The sequence below is a fragment of the Mirounga leonina genome, unplaced genomic scaffold, assembly GCF_011800145.1.
Source record: "Mirounga leonina isolate KUSES-001 unplaced genomic scaffold, KU_Mleo_1.0 Mir_101664, whole genome shotgun sequence".
Taxonomy (NCBI): Eukaryota; Metazoa; Chordata; class Mammalia; order Carnivora; family Phocidae; genus Mirounga; species Mirounga leonina.
In genome coordinates this window covers 11,723,565-11,731,234 of record NW_023270175.1, presented here as the reverse complement: position 1 = coordinate 11,731,234, position 7,670 = coordinate 11,723,565, and positions in this window count along the sequence as shown.

Below are 7,670 nucleotides of genomic sequence, written 5' to 3'. Positions count from 1 at the left end.
TCTTTCTTTCTTTCTTTCTTTCTTTCTTTCTTTCTTTCTTTCTTTCTCTTTCTTCTTTCTTTCCTTCCTTCCTTCCTTCTGGGGAAATCCTTGTTTTATTCTTTGGCCTCCCCCTTTTTTCTTTGAGATAACTGTTTCTCTGTCCCTCTCTCCTTTAATCACCAGCACAGTGGGAATTTCCACTGCCCACCCTGCACATTGTCCCACCGGGGAAATCCTTCCCCAGGGCCAGGAGAAGTAGGAGGCAGGATGACAGCTGCACCCACCTCCAGCGAGGGCGGCTTCCCCCCACCCCATACACGGTGGCAGGGAGGTGGCGCTGACAGTGGCTGTTTTTTTCCCACTACTTCTCCCTCGACCTCTTCCATTTCTCGCTCCTCCATCAAGGCTGGGAGTCATGAAGTACTCTCAACTACCCATGGAGAAGAGACCGCTCAACCCTTTCTTTGAGCTTAGAGAGGGTTTTGGGAGATGCTACCCATTTTAATCCTCTTGGTCCTGAAAGGCTACCCTTTCCAATGTAAACTGGGGCCTTAATAATTCCAAACACTGCCCTCATCCTGGGTCCGATCCCCATGGTGATTCCAGAGTACACTCTGGAAGGGTTGTGTGGACATTATTCAAACTAGGGAACAAAGATCAGCAAGAAATTGTGCCTAGCTCATTCAGCCTATGTCTACTACTGGGGAAACACCTCACACCACAGATCCTGTTGAGGGAGGTCCAACAGAGTCAGCTTGGTTGTAAAGCACACCGTGTCATTTGAATGGTGGGACATGGCAGTCACCTGGGTCCCTGCTGCATTTCCTACATCAGAGAATGTAATACTGATGACAGAATTTCCTGGAGTGAGTATAATAACCTCTGTGCTTCTGATGGAAAAGTAGGCCAAGAAGGGTTAATTAGACCAGGGGACTCCAGCCATTTTGTGAGGAGAGGCCATTTTTCATTCCACTGAAGCCTTGAGGACACCTCTGGGGGGGGGGGAGGGAGGGATGCCTGTGCGTATGTGCGAGCGTGTTGGAGAGGCTGTCAGGGAAGGCCTTGAAGTTGGGGTGGGGGGTAGCACGACGAATGATGGATCTGAGGGGCTTGGGGAACGGGTAATAATGATAGGAGGGAGTTAAAGGAGCAGACAGGAAAGAGCCTGGGGGTGAGAGGGAGGCTGACAGCAAAGGTCCTCGGAGTGGGCAGGAACTGACAATCTGACAGTGATGACCCTACACGGGAGCCAGAGAGGGGCTGCTGGTGTTCGCTGCATTTCCTTACTAGTTGATCCAGTGTCCTAGTTGGGGCCCCCTGGGCTGGACTAATAATGTACGTGCCCCACTACAATGCCAACACATCAAACAAGCCACCATTAGAACAGGATCATTTTCCTCCAGGCAGCTGCTTGCTGCAATCATTCTGCTGATTAAATTTCATTCTGGAAAGTACTGCACAGACATTAATCAGGTGTCACAGCCACTCCATCCTATAGAGCCAAAGCCTCTCTGACCTTTAAAAATACACCAAACAGTTGCTAGAACACATCTCCCCAGGGAGGACAGGTCCTCGGGCCAGCTCTCAGAAACCCACGTTGTCCTCGCCCCCCTTCCAACCCATCTCCCTCGTCCCTGGAGACAGGAAAGGGTAGCAGAGACCTTTCTGACATTTTTGCCTGGGGGACTCTGGTCAGTCTTCTGTCTTGGTGGTGCCAGCAACCCCCTGCATGTGTGGATTTGAAGTCTGGAAGGGTTTCCCCATCTCAAAATAGCTTCCCCACTGGCCTGCTCTGCGGAGTGACATTTTCACTGTAATAAGCACTCCTCCCAGTTAAGGCACTGTAGTCTCCAGAAATCCCCTGTTTAAACAAAAACAAAATAAAACTGGCTTAGCTGGAGGAAGAATGCATAAATAATAATGGCACCTTATACAATCACGGAGCACTGTTCCTTGCTTTCAGTGGGCTTTGCCATATGCTATCTCCTATCATCGCATATCGACCCTGTGAAGAAGATACTCGTATTAGCCCCATTTTGCAGACGTCAAAATGGAGGCTCTGAGGGATCGATGTGGTCCAAGGCCGAGGGCTAGAAAACAGTCTCCTGATGCCGAGCCTTCAGCACTGTCTGTCACGTTAACACAAACGAATCCTGGCAACTGAGAATTCTAAAAAGAGATGGGCTTTGATGGGGGTACAGGCAATGACTGAGATCACCCCCAAATAGGGTGGCAAAGAAAAAGCCTTTCACAAAGCCAGAAGGCATGGCGGAGGCCATGAGCACCTGGGTAAGAGGAGAGAGATGGGGGGCAGGGGGTGAGAGGGGCGGCAAGCAGCCTGATCTCCTTCGATGTGGAGGTTGGTATTTGTGCTCCCCTATTTCTTTCCCTCAAGCCGGTCGGTAGGCAAATAAGGTGCCTCACTCTCTAGCTGGGCCTTCCTGCCAGAAGTGGTGGAGAGAGGCTGGAAGTAAATGGAGGAAGGAAGGTCCCATATTTTGGTCCCTGGGTTGGGTGGCCCTGGGTGATGGTGCGGGGTACAGGCAGCCTCTGGCCGCCCGCTCTCTTCAGGCAGTGCCCATTCAAGTGCAGGGCTTTCGTATTAAGACAGAGCACTTATAACACTGGATCAGGAATGTAAGACAGTGCCCTGTCCTTAACGCAGAACGCCGTTTAAAATGCAGAGGGTAGCAGACTGCACCTTAATTGGAAAGGATGCCTTGGACCATTCGGGACGCTACAGAACATTTGGCGTAGCCATTAAAAACTGTTCTCCAGAGCCCAGGAAACTAATTGCAAATGGTTAGGTAATGCACAGCTGATGGAAAGAAGATTTCCCCTTAAATGGATGCCATGGTCTATGTTCAGGGATGTCTACTGCAGTACTGCTTGTAACTATGAAAAACTGGAACTAAATTAAATGTCCAACCACGGGGGGTTGGTTAAATAAATCTGAGACGTTCACACGATGGAATGTTAGGCAGCTGCTGGGGGAAAAAAATGAGGTAAATCTATATATACTGACGTGGAAATCTGCCCATGAAGTAGAATTGGGTTTTTTTTTTAAAAAGTAAGTTGCAGAAGTAAGAGTTATGGTTTGGCTCCATCTTTGTTCACTACTTATGTGTGTAAATGTGTGTGTGTGTGTGTGTACTTGTATGTGCATAGGAAAAATGGAAAAGTCTGGGGAAGGACACACCAGACTTTGAATAGAAGTTGCCTCCTAAAAGTGAGATCGGGAAGGGAAAGACTTTCCCTTTGTAGTTCATACTCTTCTGTGTTGTTTGACATGCAGGTGCCTATTTCATGTCTGCAACTGTCGGCTGTTTGCTAAAGGAGAGCAGGCTTTCCTGGACAACCCCTCCTCGTTATACAGACTCTGGGCTCCCAGGCAGAGCTGAGAGGCAGGTCTGGAGTGAGGTGCATTTCATCTTCCACAGAACCTCTTACAGCTCCAACTGAACTGCAAAGCTGTGTTTCTTCTGAACAGTCGGACGCTAAAATGCAACCTTACCAAAGGAGTCCTCGCTAATAAACAAAGCTGCTCATTTTCTCCCTCTCTCTGTTCTGTCTTTCCTTCAAATTCCACCCACCCACTCCAAGCCCGGGCAGAGTTCCTTTTATCTCCCTAGACAGGTCAGTCTCTCAGAAAAGCGGTTCCTTTCAGGCAATCCACAGAGTAGACAGCCCCCTACCGGCGTAATTTCAGGGGCATAGAAAGAGGGGGACCAGAAAGAGTACTTGCCCACCTGCCGCACCAACAAGCTTTAAGAATCACCCAATGAGAGAGAAGTACAAATTTCCTTGAAAGAGGTGACACATTGCCTGAAACTTGCACTCAGGCAAGGATGACTGAAAGCAGAGCCGAGTGTGTGTGTGTGTGTGTGTGTACGTGTGTGTGTCTGTGTGCGAGAGACGACAGAGAGAGACAGAGAGAGACAGAGAGAGAGGGAACCAAAGCAGATGGGTCCTGAACAGCCCCAAGCCCATATCGGAGGGAGGACAGAGTGCAATTTACAAAACATTCACAGGTTTATTTAAGTCGTTTGTAAACTAGAATTCGGAGGGCTTGGGGGGCTCATTTTAATAATATATGCTCACTGAACATATTTGGACGACACAGAAAAGTATAAAAAAGAAGGTAGCCCTCTGCAATTCCACTCCCCAGAGTTAACTAAATAGCTTTATGGTTTTCCTTCTGGTCATTTTTCTCTGCATATATATGCAATTTTAACAAAATTGAGATCAAACTGTACAGCCTACTTTTTCACTCATTACTATGGATATTTCTCTGTCCTTAATATTTGAAAACACCATTTTAATAGCTATATAACATATGCACCATATGGCTGTGTTATCATCTAGTTAATCATATCCCTAATTTGGGGCATTTCAGGTTTTTTTCCAAATTTTTTTCCTTATTATAAAGAACATTGCCATGGACATCCTTGCACATAAATCTTAGTCCAGATTTCTCTCTCCTTAGTACAGATTCCCAGAAGTGGAATTACTGGGTCACAGAGTGTAAACATTTTTAAAGGCTCTGCAGAGCAGTTTGAACTGGGAGCAGATCTATTGATTCCCAGAAACTACTGAACACAGAAATTCTCTCCACTTCAAACCTGAACCAAGCGGTTGGACGCACCGCCCCCCCCCCCCCCGCCCCTGCGCCTGTGACAATGCCACATCTAATTAGGTGTTTAATGAATGTTTTTTGATGGGGATACAGGGAAAGGATGTACTCAGCTCTGTAATTAATTAGAGGAAGGAAACAGGGCAGTTACAGCTTAACTGAAGGCTATTCAGCCGTCCCCACCAACTGCCATTTCTGACAGGTAAACCAGAACATCCAAATTATGAGACCCACCGAATGATCTTCCAGCCCAGTCTTGTGACCTTAAGGCCACTCACTCTCATCTCCTGCTCTTTCCCCCCTCATTAAAAAGTAATATGTGTGATGAATTTTCCTGTATGGATTTTCCTTCAATAAATAGTTTACTGTATAAAATACGTTAATGATGTTTACCCACTGACCCGTCTCCCTCTAACCTTAGCATTTGGTGACTATTAACCTCTGTTAAATTTATTCTAAAATTCACAAAAGCATTACTTAGCCTTTTTGAATATGAAGATTTCCCTAGAGTATTCACTGATGCATGCATTATTGTTCTCTGTTGCTGGTTTATGCCTTCAAATTAGGAAAGTGTGAAATTCTGTGAAAAAAACAGACTTTGATCTTAAAAAGAAACCCTCCCTTTGGTAGTAAGAAACAGATGTTTTTCTGAACTTTCCTATCAAGAATTGACTGGAAGCATGTATACCTCTAGCATTTGGATGTTTTTGTTAATGTTTCCAAGCAATGTGCTTTGAAATCAGAACCATTTCTTTATATTCATCCTCACAGAATTCTCCTGATGCTCTTCATCACACATTAGTGATCAGATATGAGTTGTAATTTCCATTCCTCGTCCATGAGAGCTAAGTGGGTATCGTAACATAAGTTGGAGGGCATTTTACTGTGCAAGAATGAACTACTGTTGGGTTTGATTGACTGAAGATGGACTTTGACGTGGTGTATTTGAAAGCTATTAAATGCAACTTACAACACTTAACAAAAAATATTTTATCTTATTATTGAAAAAGTTTACTTTTAAAAAGGAGTATTCCATTCTCAAAACAAACAATCTGACAAAAGTACGCGTGGAGAAAAAAAATCAGGAAAAATGCATTTCAACCCATAAACTGTTATCTCTGGGGAGTAGAATTGTGGGGGAGAGGGTAATTTGCTGCATCATGTACCTCTGCAGTTTGGAGAATTTTTACAGTGTCATGTTTTATTCCAGTAAGCAGAAAAAAAGCAATAGATTAAAAGTGCCATATATTCAACAGGTATTTAAGTCCCTACTACAGACCAGGCATGACTAAGTGATCATTACAGAAATTTTGAAAGCTACGGAAAAAGAGGTACTTTGGGTATGTACAACAGAGCACAATGATGAACGCAACAATGAAAACAACTAAGCAGCTGGAGGTTTCTAAGGTTCTTGTAGACCGTGACACTGTGTTTTCTCCTTACTGGGACTGCTCTCAGCTTCTGCCTCCTAGATCTGTGGTTTCCACCAGATGCCTCGTGCCCAGCTGAACTCCCATCCAGCTTCCTGGCTGGCCCCTCCCATCGCTGGCTGTAACCAGGTGTGTCTTAAGTGCTCAAACATCTCCTTTGCAAGGCAAAGCCAAGAGACTGGGAGGATCCACGCACGTGCTGGACATGCTGATGATGGTGGGAAGACTCTTTGCTACAAATACTTTGGAGGACAATTTGGCAATATGTATTAAAAGCCTTAAAAATATTCAGACTTGGGGACGCCTGGGTGGCTCAGTCGGTTGGGGGTCTGTCTTCAGCTCAGATCATGATCTCAGGGTCCTGGCATCGAGTCTGATTCTCCCTCTGCCCCTCCCCCTCCCCCTGCTCGTGTTCTCACTCAAATAAATAAATAATTTGTGTTACCAACATTTTCTTACTGGTATTGAAAAACACAGTGCTTGGTAACTATAGTGTTTTGTCACTAAGATAGGAAGAAAACAGTGACAAAGCAAAGACAAGCACCAGTGTTGTTCCCTGGTGCTGTGGTGCTTTTTCCCAGTACCCAAAGAAAATGAGCAGCTGGCAATGGGAAATAGTCAAGCTCCGAGGGTGAAATCACACCATCAAACATGGTTCTCCTCAGTGACGATTCAGCAGTTGGTGGCAAAGGCGCTGGGTACTAGGCATTGACCTAAGGTACAACTCCAGCCTCAATTAGGAATGTTTGGACTCTCTGAGGTTCTCCATTATTCCGAAGCTCCTTTCTATCCTTAGTGGACTCAAGCCTAGGAGCTGAGAGGTGGGTGGTGATAACCAGGGTGGACAGAGAATGGCTGGGCTGTATCCATGTATGTGTATGCGTGCTTTTGTGACTACTTGGTGGCCACCATTCCAAATATGCATGAATGCCTTTATGTGTAGGTATCCATGGGGACATGACTCCACCAGCCCATAGTTCTCAAATTTGGAATCAGGAAGGCGCTACAGCAATTTGGTGAAATTGATCATCAAAATAAGGAGGTGACGGAGTGCTATGGTTATGCCCAGGGTGAATATGTTAGAGACAGAGCACCATCTGGCCTTTTTCTAGTGGTCCAAAGGCTTCTGGGGAGCGCTCTCATCATTGGTTTGGAGAAGATGGAGAGAAGCAGGCTGCAGCCCCATTGGCAAATGTTTCCTCGTGCTATAAAACAGTTTGCAACCTAGGGCAACGTTGTATGCTTGATTAAGCTTGCAATGAACAGGATTTATTTTTAAGCCATTTTAATCATTTCTTCTTTATCAGAAGCTAACCAAGTAGTTTTATAGTAGCCTTTACTGGCATGAAAGACCTCTTCCTTCATCTAGGTGGCTTTCCTATTGGTAAATTTTACTATGAGCCTATTACTGTATAAAATCTATATGCGTTTTGACATAAAAAAAAAATCAGGATGGAGCCCATGAAAAAATTGCCTCTTGCTTTTTAATTGTCCAGCTCATTCGGAGTAAAAGAACTTTTTTTTGGAGGAAAGGGGGTCTTTGTGCCAGGCTTGGTCGAAGTGTGGGTTGCTTTTTTTTTTCTTTCTTTCTTTCTTTCTTTCTTTCTTTCTTTCTTTCTTTCTTT